Raw genomic sequence first — 14,233 nt, 5'->3', positions numbered from 1 at the left:
ACTGAGCATTTCATGGATTCTACTTTAATACCCAATCATGGGACCCACCTGTCCCCAATTTGCCTGTTCACCTGTGGGATGTTCCAAATAAGTGTTTGATGAGCATTCCTCAACTTTATCAGTATTTATTGCCACCTTTCCCAACTTCTTTGTCACGTGTTGCTGGCATCAAATTCTAAAGTTAATGCTTATTTGCAAAAAAAGAATGCTTTTCATTTTGAACATCAAATATGTTGTCTTTGTAGCATATTCAACTGAATATGGGTTGAAAATGATTTGCAAATCATTGTATTCCGTTTATATTTACATCTAACACAATTTCCCAACTCATATGGAAACGGGGTTTGTAGATCCCCTCGACTTGGTCAATTGAAAAGTAGATCACCTGCAGAAAAAGTGTGGGCACCCCTGCTCTAAAGACCGTAGCCATTTGTTGAAAAAAAACAAAAAAACATTTTTGAACCAAACTCTGATTTAGCCCAAGGGACGCCAGTTGATGGATCCTGCTGTACCCGTTCAATTCAAGTTGGATCACTGGGTATGAGGTTCTTCAGTTTTACAGTTTGGCTGGCTGTCACAGTAGTGCCATTAAAACTGGACAAAGGTGGCCCTGCTTTTCTGTATGACAAACTTTTTTTTTAAGTCGCGCCAATTGGTAGGGCAGCGAGTCGGGGGTAATTTCATTAGGAAATGTGTAAATGCAGTCAGGAAACTGTAAGCAGGGCTTGACGGCAGACAATGCTCTCACAGTTCTGTGTCCCTCCGGCGGGTCGGAGGCTTATGGCTTCCTGGTTGGGGAACCAAGAGAACTTAGGGAAAGACAAACATTAAAAGCATTTTTTTTTCTTGTGGCCGCTGTGCCACCAAGCTCACTGGAGGCTAGCTTGGGGTGTAATGGAACATGTATTTATAATGTGATTTTTTTATTTTTTATTTTTTTCCGAGTTCCCACACGGTACGCATTACATTTAGGACAGGAAATATAACTGCCTCACAATTAGGGATGTAATAATTACCAGCATTAATTGCGGTAAAATATCCCACGGTTAGTATTACTGTTTTTATATGTTAATTATTTTAAAATTGTGATTTATTACCGATACATTTACTAATCATCTCCGAAAAAAGCAGCTAACACCCTGGTTAGTGCGCTAATCCCTATAAAGTGTGTCTTATCACATCTAAAATGCTATCATGGATACAAGACCTATTAACATTTGACCCCATTACAAACGACATACCCCAAAATGTCTGAGCAAATAAGCCAGTGGTTTTCAAACTTTTCCCACCAAGTACCACTTCAGAAAACACTTGGCTCGCTAAGTACCATTAAAATACAGTAGCGTAGTAGGCCCAAGTATTCATTAACAAGTATATTTAATATTTTTGGCCGCTGTAGCATTACAAACGATGCACAAACATCAACAATGATACTCCATGTACAGTACATATTTACAGACTGAGTTGGCGTACCAGTAGATGGCGCCCACGTACACCGAGTAGTACGCGTACCACAGTTTGAGAATCGCTGAACTAAGCTATTAAATTGTGTGCTTTGTAACGGCAGGCTGTATGTACTCTAATTGGTCAAAGTTTTGGATGTGGAGAATCATACACGTGCGTTCTCACAATAGGAAGTTGCATAAACCGGAAGTAAAACATGCAACCCCTCTTTTACCTTGGTCATTAAGAAACACTTTATCTTTACAAACTGAAGAAACGCATATTGTGTGTGTGTGTGTGTGTATATATATATATATATATATATATATATATATATATATATTACAGTCAAGGTTTCTGTGGTTTATCCGTTATACAGTGCTCAATACCGGAGTAGAGCGGAATATACATTAGGTCAGGAAAAAACACATAGGCTATTTTCATCCCTACAAGCCTGTTTCGCAGGTTTCCCTGCTCTGCAGGGGTTTTTATAATATATATATATAATAAAATCAACTGAAGAGCAGGTTTTCCTGCTCTTCAGGGGATTTTCTGGTATGCGGTCAGGTTTAGGCCTGCCTCAGGGAAGAGGACGTCCCTGCCATGCACAGTCCACCACAGACACCGGTGGAGGTGCGACAGGCCTAAGGCCCAGCGGCAAGACCACCTTGTTGTAATTAATATATATATATATATATCTTAGGTCAGGATATATCTACTGTATCTTAGGTCAGGAAAAAACACAGAGGCTATTTCATCCCTACAAGCCTGTTTCGCAGGTTTCCCTGCTCTTCAGGGGATTTTATAATATATATATGTATATATATATATATATATATATATAGGGGTGTGGGAAGAAAAAAAATAAAAAAAAATAAAATATATATACATATACGTATATATATATATGTATATATATATATATATATATATATATATATATATATATATATATATATATATATATATATATATATATATATATATATATATATATATATATATATATATATATATATATATATATATATATACGTATATGTATATATATATATGTGTATATATATATATATATATATATATATATATATATATATATATATATATATATATATATATACGTATATGTATATATATATATATGGGTGTGGGAAGAAATCGATTCAAATTCAAATCTCCATTCTCACGTAGTATGATTCCGTTTCGATTCTCATTTTTCAAAAATCGATTTTCTTCCCCCGCTCCCGGCAATGTGTATGTGCCTTCTGGGCTACCGTAGGTATTGCGCAATAAGCAGCGTGGCTAGCTACTAAGGGGAGTGTAGTGTTGTTGTGTGGCCATGGATGAAGTGCTGGCTGTCCGGAGTCGGGACCCGGGGTGAACCGCTCGCCTGTGCATCGGTTGGGGACATCGCTGTGCTGCTGACCCGCCTCCGCTCGAGATGGTCTCGTGCTGGCCCCACTATGGACTGGACTCTCACTATTATGTTAGATCCACTATGGACTGGACTCTCACAATATTATGTTAGATCCACTATGGACTGGACTTTCACACTATTATTATGTTAGATCCACTATGGACTGGACTCTCACTATTATGTTAGATCCACTATGGACTGGACTCTCACACTATTATGTTAGATCCACTATGGACTGGACTTTCACTATTATGTTAGATCCACTATGGACTGGACTCTCACACTATTATGTTAGATCCACTATGGACTGGACTTTCACACTATTATGTTAGATCCACTATGGACTGGACTCTCCCACTATTATGTTGATCCACTATGGACTGGACTCTCCCACTATTATGTTAGATCCACTATGGACTGGACTCTCACACTATTATGTTAGATCCACTATGGACTGGACTCTCACTGTTATGTTAGATCCACTATGGACTGGACTCTCACTATTATGTTAGATCCACTATGGACTGGACTCTCACACTATTATGTTAGATCCACTATGGACTGGACTTTCACACTATTATGTTAGATCCACTATGGACTGGACTCTCCCACTATTATGTTAGATCCACTATGGACTGGACTCTCACTATTATGTTAGATCCACTATGGACTGGACTCTCACACTATTATGTTAGATCCACTATGGACTGGACTCTCACTATTATGTTGGATCCACTATGGACTGGACTCTCACACTTTTATGTTGGATCCACTATGGACTGGACTCTCACTATTATGTTAGATCCACTATGGACTGGACTCTCACTATTATGTTAGATCCACTATGGACTGGACTCTCACTATTATGTTAGATCCACTATGGACTGGCCTCTCACTATTATGTTAGATCCACTATGGACTGGACTCTCACTATTATGTTAGATCCACTATGGACTGGACTCTCACTATTATGTTAGATCCACCATGGACTGGACTCTCACACTATTATGTTAGATCCACTATGGACTGGACTGTCACACTATTATGTTAGATCCACTATGGACTGGACTCTCACTATTATGTTAGATGCACTATGGAATGGACTCTCACACTATTATGTTAGATCCACTATGGACTGGACTCTCACACTATTATGTTAGATCCACTATGGACTGGACTCTCACACTATTATGTTAGATCCACTATGGACTGGACTCTCACACTATTATGTTAGATCCACTATGGACTGGACTCTCACTATTATGTTAGATCCACTATGGACTGGACTCTCACACTATTATGTTAGATCCACTATGGACTGGACTCTCACTATTATGTTAGATCCACTATGGACTGGACTCTCACACTATTATGTTAGATCCACTATGGACTGGACTCTCACTATTATGTTAGATCCACTATGGACTGGACTCTCACACTATTATGTCAGACCCACTCGACGTCCATTGCATCCGGTCACTGATAAGAATATAAAGGCAGATTTCCCCTAAAGTTTTGGCTGTGGCGCACCGTGTTAGTGCTGGTCTTGTAAGGCAAGGATTCAAGGGTTCGAGCTCAGGAAAGATCATAAACTTATGTGTTAAATTTGTTAGTTTTCACTAAAAAAACATTAATACACATTAAATACGCGTCTTTTAAATTAATTTGTTTCAGTACGAAATGCATGATTTAAAAAAGTATAAAAATAGTTTCACATGAATAAAGTGTGAAGACTTTTAGCAATTAGGGTGGGTTTTGGGGGCTCCTAAGGGCCCAAATTTAGCCAGGGGTGGCCCTACGTAATCATTTTGGTCAAAGTTATCATTGATATGAAATGTGCATATTATTACATCACTAGTCAAAGCCACACATCCACTTTGTAAACACATTTAGTGCAGCCCAGCCTTTAGCTGGCGAGAGTCACGGCAAGCAATAAAAAAAAGCCTCTTCCATCATAAAATGTCTTGTTTGAATAAAAGGACAAGTGGATAAGACGAAAGCAGAGTTTAATAGAGATGGGGAACTGGGCTACAAGCGAGAACTATAGGCTGGAAGGAAATGTAATTTCCTGAAAATGAAAATGTGTGTCTTTCCTAAAAAAAAACGTACCGAAAATAAACCAAATTTTGACGTTAAAAGTGAGGCATATATTGTTACTCTCTTACTGGAGACCAATGGAACATCTGCGTTTCACTCTGTATTACCATCTAAGGACCAAGTGATGAAATGAGATACTAGTCCTTCTTATTTATGTGCTTCTGCAGATCATGGCCCACTTCTGAACTTGCTACATTTCTTTAAAAAAAAATATTTGTAAACATTTTTTAAATTAAAATAAAAAAGCATGTGCCTTCTTTTTTAAATGTTTTAAAAATGTTATGACCATCCATGCATTTTCTACCGCTTATTCCCTTCGGGTCGCGGGGGCGGTGGAGCCTATCTCAGCTACAAAATGGGAGCTTTTTTATTTTTGTATTTTTTTTTAAAGACAGGCTACATTCCTTTTTTTTTAATACAATTTATTTACACATTTGTTTTATTAAAACATCCATCCCATCCATTTTCTACAGCTTTTATCCTTTTTGGGGTTGCGGGGGTGCTGGAGCCTATCTCAGCTACAAAATGTAAACTTAAAAATGTTTTTATTTTTATTTTTTAAAGACAGGCTACATTCCTTTTTTTTAATACAATTTATTTACACATTTGTTTTATTAAAACATCCATCCCATCCATTTTCTACCGCTTGTCCCTTTTGGGGTCGCGGGGGGTACTGGAGCCTATCTCAGCTACAAAATGTAAACTTTTTAATTTTTTTTTGTTTTTTTTAAAGACATGCTACATTACTTTTTTTTTAATGCAATTTTTTTTACACATTTGTTTTATTAAAACAGACTGGATATATAAGTTATAATTTTTCACTTATTTGTATTTTTCTAAAGACATGCTATCTTCCTTTCTTTAAAAAAAGATACATAAATTTTTGTATATATTAGTTTGAGTAAAAAAGACTATATATTCCTTTTATACTTTTTAAAAATGTATTTATGTCTATGTTTAAAGAAGTCATGCTATATTCCTTTCTTTTTGCATATTTATTTTATACAAACAGACTGGATATATATATATTCCTTTTATAATTTTTTTGAAATGTATTTATTTTTATTAAGAAAAAAAGACATCCTCCATTCCTTTTTTTTAATACAATTTTTTTTACACATTTGTTTTATTAAAACTTCCATCCCATCCATTTTCTAACGCTTTTCTCCTTTTTGGGGTCGCGGGGTGCTGGAGCTTATCTCAGCTACAAAATGTAAACTTTTAAATGTTTTTTTTTTTTTTTTTAAAGACATGCTACATTCCTTTTTGTTAATACAATTTTTTTTACACATTTGTTTTATTAACTGGATATATATTTTATAAATTTTCAAAATGTATTTATTTGTATTTTTCCAAATACATGCTACCTTCCTTTCTTTAAAAAAAGATACATACATTTTTGTACATATTTGTTTTATTAAAAAAGACTATATATTCCTTTTATAGTTTTTTAAAATGTATTTATTTCTATGTTTAAAGAAGTCATACTATATTCCTTTCTTTTTGCATATTTATTTTATACAAACAGACTGGATATATGTATTCCTTTTATAATTGTTTTGAAATGTATTCATTTTTATTAAGAAAAAAAAAAAGACATGCTACATTGAACATTCCCAGAGTCTTTGAGACGACACAGAGCAGATAATGTGCACTACAATTAAGATTCCTTGTGTTGCCCTGATAAGAAGCCAAAACAGACCTCTGCTTTCTGTTTTTCCCCGAGTCCTTACCATCAGTCTGTCTTCAGGATGCCTATTCTATTAACGCTACATGTATTCTTCTGGCAAAACCCCTGACTTAGTCTGAGAGTTGCAAGTAAAAAAAACAGTCTGAAGCCTTGCAGCGCTTTAGAGATGTTGCCTCTGAGACATTTTCTATAAATTCCTTCCCTGCAATATAGATAATCCCTTTTCTGGATTATCTTCCTTTTTCCTTGGCAGCGGGAAGCATTTGCAAGGAGTCCACCCGCCGCGGCTGCACATCTTCAGCTTGCTGCTCTGCTGTAATGCAACAAGTCACGCTGCTGCGATGAAATGAAAATCGAGCAGAAATACTTTTAATAAAATGAGGTCAACCGCACTCTCAGGCTCTCTTTTTTTAAAGACCTGTTAAATGCTTCAAGGGAACCACTTTTTCAATGAGTTTGTGTTTGGCATCAGCAATGGCAAGTTGACTTGGGTGACAGTGCGATCATGGAATGTGTCTTTCCGTGCAGGGTCATGTTCTCCAGGACCATCAACCTGGGTCCGTGCCAGTACACTTCTTTCCACACCTCTGATGGGGAAATGCGATGCTGTCTTGAGGGGAATGTTTTTGGAACGGTTGTCTTAAGGTAGGAGGCTCTTCACAAATATCATTCCCTAGATTCCTTTTCTGGGTAATCTTCTTTTGGAGAGTCCGCGTAAAATTCAAGGCCCAGGATTGGCATCTTGGCTTTTTTTTAATGGTTGCTTTAGAGCAGGGGTTCCTACACTTTTCCTGCAGGCGAGCTACTTTTCAATTGACCAAATCGAGGGGATCTACCTCATTCATATATATAATTTATATGTATTTATGTATGGAAGAGACATTTTTGTTAAGAAGTTCAAGATGTTTAATGATAATACAAGCATATTTAACACATATACAGTCGTGGTCAAAAGTTTACATACACTTGTAAAGAACATAATGTCATGACTGCCTTGAGTTTCCAATCATTTCTACAACTCGTATTTTTTTGTGATAGAGTGATTGGAGCACATACTTGTTGGTCACAAAAAACATTCATGAAGTTTGCTTCTTTTATGAATTTATTATGGGTCTACTGAAAATGTGAGCAAATCTGCTGGGTCAAAAGTATACATACAGCAATGTTAATATTTGGTCCCTTGGCAAGTTTCACTGCCTTTGGTAGCCATCCCCAGCTTCTGGCAAGATTCTGGTTGATTTTTTGACCACTCCTCTTGACAAAATTGGTGTTGGTTTTCTGACATGGACTTGTTTCTTCAGCATTGTCCCTCTCCCCTCAGGCAGGAGACTACGGTCCATCCAGACCCACACCTCCCGCCACCTGAAAAGTTTTTTCCCTTCGGCCATCAGGCACAACTCCTAACAGTAGCTCCTTTGAATTCCTTCTAAGTCTATAACAAGATCTGATAGCTCAGTTACAGCTCTTGTTATTACCAAATCTGCAAGATGTTATTCATTGAATCAAAGAAGCAATTTGAATGAATCACTGCTAGTCTGCAGAGCTCCGTCACAGAACCCATTAAAGGCCTACTGAAACCCACTACTACCGACCACGCAGTCTGATAGTTTATATATCAATGATGAAATCTTAACATTGCAACACATGCCAATACGGCCGGGTTAACTTATAAAGTGCAATTTTAAATTTCCCGGGAAATATCCGGCTGAAAACGTCTCGGTATGATGACGTTTGCGTGTGACGTCACGGATTGTGAGGAAGTATTGGAACACCATTGTGGAAAGCTATTAAGTCGTCTCTTTTCATCGCAAAATTCCACAGTATTCTGGACATCTGTGTTGGTGAATGTTTTGCAATTTGTTTAATGAACAATGAAGATAGCAAAGAAGAAAGCTGTAGGTGGGATCGGTGTATTAGCGGCTGGCTGCAGCAACACAACCAGGAGGACATTGAGTTGGATAGCAGACGCGCTACCGTGAGTACAGCTTTGGCTTCCAAACATCTGATCGCTTGCCCGTACGTGCGTGCCGCTATGTGCATGTTACATACCTAACTTTGGGGAAATATAAGTTTCTTGCCGACTCTGATGGTGGCCGGGGTGTCGTCGAAAGCCACAACGCCGTCCGCCGCCGCGCCGTTGTCCTCACCGGTGTCTGGGTTGACTTCCTTGGTCTCCGGGCCGCCGACCGCACCGATGATCGTGGTGAAGTCCTCCGTCGCGCCGTCGATCGCTCGAACGCAGGTGAGCACGGGTGGTGATGAGCAGATGAGGGCTGGCGTAGGTGGAGAGCTAATGTTTTTAGCATAGCTCTGTCGAGGTCCTGTAGCTAAGTTAGCTTCAATGGCGTCGTTAGCAACAGCATTGCTAGGCTTCGCCAGGCGGGACAGCATTAACCGTGTGGTTACAGGTCCAGGGTTTAGTTCAGTGTCTCCTGATAGTAGAAGTAATTGTAGTATTGTTGATCTTCGGTCTATCCTTCCAGTCAGGGGCATGTTTCTTCTGTTTCTATCCGCAGTTAAGCACGATGCTATCACGTTAGCTCCGAAGCTAAAGCGCTTCACCGATGTATTGTCGTGGAGATAAAAGTCACTGTGAATGTCCATTTCGCGTTCTCGACTCTCATTTTCAAGAGGATATAGTATCCGAGGTGGTTTAGAATACAAACCTGTGATCCACAATGGAAAAAGGAGAAAGTGTGGAATCCAATGAGCCCTTGTACCTAAGTTACGGTCAGAGCGAAAAAAGATACATCCTGGCGTCCTGCACTGCCCTCTAGACCTTCACTCTCACTCTCACTATCCTCATCCACGATTCTTTCATCCTCGCTCAAATTAATGGGGTAATCGTTGCTTTCTCGGTCCGAATCGCTCTCGCTGCTGGTGGGAATGATTGTAAACAATGTGCAGATGTGAGGCGCTCCACAACCTGTGACGTCACGCTACTTCCGGTACAGGCAAGGCTTTTTTATCAGCGACCAAAAGTTGCAAACTTTATCATCGATGTTCTCTACTAAATCCTTTCAGCAAAAATATGGCAATATCGCGAAATGATCAAGTATGACACATAGAATGGACCGGCTATGCCCGTTTAAATAAGAACATTTCATTTCAGTAGGCCTTTAAGCTCATAAGTTGAGGTGCTACTGTACTACTAAAAATATAAAAAAATATCGATATGTTTCATTTATTTGTGTCTCTGGTTTAGTGTTCAACATCAACAATGAATGTAAGTACTGTAAGATCAGGCATGGACGTTCCAAACCGTGCCATGGTGAGCGGAACTGAGCTGTACTTGTGGGAACCCTACCATTTTGAACTCCCTGCCCGAACTCTGTGTCCTGTAGAAATGCTGCCACTGCCAGATCGTTATCAACTGGGCCAATTCCTCGCTGTTTGCTTTTGTTTTCTTTCACCGAGCTCGCGCTGGCTGCAAGCCAGGACGAGGGACGTGTGTGCTGTGCAGTCCTAAAGCCAAACTGTTGCCATTGTGGTCTTATTGTACGCTTTGAATGTTGCTGCTGATGATACCAACACCAGTCTCTGCCCGAGGTGACATTTTACTGCAGTGGGGATTTGCGATGAGTGGTTGCACCTGGTGTCTTCATTAGCAGCACCATGGAAATTGGCATTAAACACACATGTAGAAACGACAGCAGTTATTCCCTGATGGTGAATGGAAACTATGTTGAATAGTCAACTAAACGGTCATTTGCGGGTAGGAGGTGTGGCCTTGCCTGGGCTTGTGACTTGCATGTTGCATGAGTCTCAAGAAAAAGCATCACAGACACACACTACATTACCTAGAAGGCTTTGCAACTCAGGATGCAAGAGACCGTGTAGTCTGTCCTGGGGTCAAACAGTCGCCGTCATAAAACCATTAACTGTGCAGGCAAGTAACATTTCAAGGGTGTTTATGTCCCATCACTTCTCCGCTGCTGTGTGGATTATTTAAGTTGGTTTGATTATTTATTTAGTACAAGGTGGTTCCTGTCATTGCTAAAGTATGATCACATTTAATTAGTGTTGTCCCGATACCAATATTTTAGTACCGGTACCAAAATGTTTTTTGATACTTTTCGGTACTTTTCTAAATAAAGGGGACCACAAAAAATGGCATTATTGGCTTTATTTTAACAAAAAATCTTACAGTTCATTAAACATATGTTTCTTATTGCAATCAAAGAACAATTGTGTCCTTAAATAAAATAGTGAACATACCGTATTTCCTTGAATTGGCGCAGGGAATATAGTATTCGCACGTCTAGAATTACTGCCGGGTCAAACTCGTTTCTCAAAATAATTAACGCATGCTTGGCCTTATCGCCGGTTCATTATTGAAGCTGGATCAAATTCGTTTCGCAAAATATTAATTTTATTATCGCATGTCTATAATTTTCACCGGGTCAAACTCGTTTCGCAAAATATTTAGCATATGGCTAGAACTTCCACCGGGTCAAATTCGTTACGTCACGAGTGACGCATCTGTCCTCATTTTCAAAATGGAGGAAGCTGCTTTCAGTAGTTTACAATCGCACAAAGGAAAAAAGATTGATTGATTGATTGATTGAGACTTTTATTAGTAGGTTGCACAGTGAAGTACATATTCCGTACAATTGACCACTAAATGGTAACACCCGAATAAGTTTTTCAACTTGTTTAAGTCGGGGTCCACTTAAATTGATTCATGATACAGATATATACTATCATATATACTATCATCATAATACAGTCATCACACAAGATAATCACATTGAATTATTTACATTATTTACAATCAGGAGTGTGGAGGGGGGGTGGGGTGGGGATATGGACATCAAGTAGTGGACATAGAGAGAGAGAGAGAGAGAGATCAGAAGGCATAAGAAAAAGAATCTGCATTTGATTGTTTACATTTGATTATTAGCAATCCGGGGAGGGTGTTAGTTTAGGGTTGTAGCTGCCTGGAGGTGAACTTTTATAGCGGTTTTGAAGGAGGATAGAGATGCCCTTTCTTTTATACCTGTTGGGAGCGCATTCCACATTGATGTGGCATAGAAAGAGAATGAGTTAAGACCTTTGTTAGTTCGGAATCTGGGTTTAACGTGGTTAGTGGAGCACCCCCTGGTGTTGTGGTTATGGCGGTCATTTACGTTAAGGAAGTAGTTTGACATGTACTTCGGTATCAGGGAGGTGTAGTGGATTTTATAGACTAGGCTCAGTGCAAGTTGTTTAACTCTGTCCTCCACCCTGAGCCAGCCCACTTTAGAGAAGTGGGTAGGAGTGAGGTGGGATCTGGGGTGGAGGTCTAGAAGTAACCTGACTAGCTTGTTCTGAGATGTTTGGAGTTTAGATTTGAGGGTTTTGGAGGTGCTAGGGTACCAGGAGGTGCATGCGTAATCGAAAAAGGGTTGAACGAGAGTTCCCGCCAGAATCCTCAAGGTGCTTTTGTTGACCAGAGAGGAAATTCTGTAGAGAAATCTCGTTCGTTGGTTAACCTTTTTGATTACCTTGGTTGCCATTTTATCACAGGAAAGGTTAGCCTCTAGAATGGAACCTAGGTAGGTGACCTCATCTTTCCTGGTGATGACACTGTCACCTACTTTTATGGTGAAGTGATTGACTCTCTTAAGTTTGATGTGGGACCCAAACAGGATGGATTCTGTTTTACCCAAGTGGATGGATAGCTTGTTGTCAGCGAGCCAGGTGCAAGTTCTACAGAGCTCAGCACTGAGGATTTTCTCCACCTGTGACTTGTCCTTGCCGGATACCAGCAGGGCAGAGTCATCCGCAAACAAAAACAATTCACAGTCACATGCCGATGACATGTCGTTTATGTATATTAGGAACAGTAAAGGTCCTAATATACTGCCTTGGGGGACTCCACAGCTCACCGAGAGGGGGGGGGGACACGGTGCCGTTCACCTCTACCACCTGCTCCCTCCCCTCCAAGTAAGACTGCATCCAGCTCCAAGAGGTTTTGTTAAATCCGATTGCTCTGAGCTTATCCAACAGTATAGCGTGGTTAACGGTGTCAAAGGCCTTCTGAAGGTCCAGCATGACCATGCCGCAGTATTTGCCCGCGTCCACCTCATGTTTGATGTGGTCGGTCAGATAGAGAAGGCATGTGTCAGTGGAGTGGTTAGTTCTGAAGCCGGATTGGAATTTGTACATGAGTTTATTAGTGGCAAGGTAACTATCGACCTGTTCATAAACTATTTTCTCCATTACTTTCGAAATGGAGCTGAGAATAGAAACAGGTCGGTAGTTGCCAGGTTCCAATTTGCTTCCTTTTTTAAAGAGGGGAGTTACTCTTGCTATCTTAAAATCTTTTGGTACTTGGCCTTGTGTAATTGATAGGTTTATTATGTGCGTGATGATAAAGAGCTTTTCAGTAGGATTTAAGGTCCAAGCTATTGAATACCGGTACAGTATGCTAAAGAGAACAGTAAGCAGCTATGTTTTATTAATATACCGTAGCTGCGTGTGTGAAATACTGTATAAGTCATTAAATGACTCCCGCCTCCTGGTGGTAGAGGGCGCTGCCGCGCTAGTGATCCTTCTTGCGACTTCCGGTACTGCAGAAGAAGTGAACACACGCAGCAAGAGATTTTTTTCTCTTCCTTTTAACAAGGAGGGTATCTAAAATAAAACAGTTTTCTAAACTGGACTTTCAATGGAAGCAGGAGGTAATAATTAAAGGAATATCTCCATCGAGACAGAGACTTTTAAAACGGAAAAAAGGAAATAATGAAGACTTCTATAAACAAGTTATCGATGCTTTTGGTCAGAAGGAGCTGCAAATGGACTCCATTTATAAGTACAGGTAAGACCATAATAACGTTTTTTTTAATTAAATGTGCTTTTCATGATGGTATGCTTACATCACACTCAAAGCGCACGACTAAATTTTATGGATTCCTTTTGGTAAACGCCGGAGTGAGAAGAGGTTTTAAAATAATTACCGCATGCACGGCCATCCCGCCGGTTTCCGGTAAACGCAGGAGTGACAGGAGGTTTTAAATTAATTAACGCCCCTGCGGCTATTCAAGGAAATACGGTACTAGACAACTTGTCTTTTAGTAGTAAGTAAACAAACAAAGGCTCCTAATTAGTCTGCTGACATACTGTATGCAGTAACATAATAGGTCATTTATCATTCTATATTGTCAAAAGTATGAGGGACAAGCTGTAAAAATGGTTTATTAATCCACTTGTTCATTTACTGTTAATATCTGGTTATTTTCTCTTTTAACATGTTCTATCTACACTTCTGTTAAAATGTAATAATCACTTATTCTTTTATTGTTTGATACTTTACATTAGTTTTGGATAATACCACAAATTTAGGTATCGATCCGATACCAAGTAGTTACAGGATCATACATTGGTCATATTCAAAGTCCTCATGTGTCCAGGGACGTATTTCCTGAGTTTATAAACATCCATCCATCCATTTTCTACCGCTTATTCCCTTCGGGGTCGCGGGGGGCGCTGGAGCCTATCTCAGCTACAATCGGGCGGAAGGCGGGATAATATACATTTTTTAAAAAGGAAAAAAGATTTTGTGATGCTTAAAAAAAATCGATGTAATCATATATTACAAACCC

At 39.3% G+C, this 14,233-nt stretch overlaps 1 long non-coding RNA gene across 2 annotated transcripts in view; it reads left to right on the top strand.

The window, feature by feature from the left end:
• Nucleotides 1–14,233, top strand: part of LOC133641574 (uncharacterized) — a 168,697-nt gene that overhangs the window by 69,794 nt on the left and 84,670 nt on the right. For both annotated transcript variants that reach the window (XR_009824302.1, XR_009824303.1), the window contains exon 2: nt 7,176–7,292. This is a non-coding gene — a long non-coding RNA (uncharacterized LOC133641574). The remainder of the gene's footprint in view (nt 1–7,175; nt 7,293–14,233) is intronic.

The sequence above is a fragment of the Entelurus aequoreus genome, linkage group LG24, assembly GCF_033978785.1.
Source record: "Entelurus aequoreus isolate RoL-2023_Sb linkage group LG24, RoL_Eaeq_v1.1, whole genome shotgun sequence".
Classification (NCBI taxonomy): Eukaryota; Metazoa; Chordata; class Actinopteri; order Syngnathiformes; family Syngnathidae; genus Entelurus; species Entelurus aequoreus.
The sequence above is the reverse complement of the archived record's forward strand: the minus strand, read 5'-3'. Positions and strand labels throughout refer to the sequence as shown.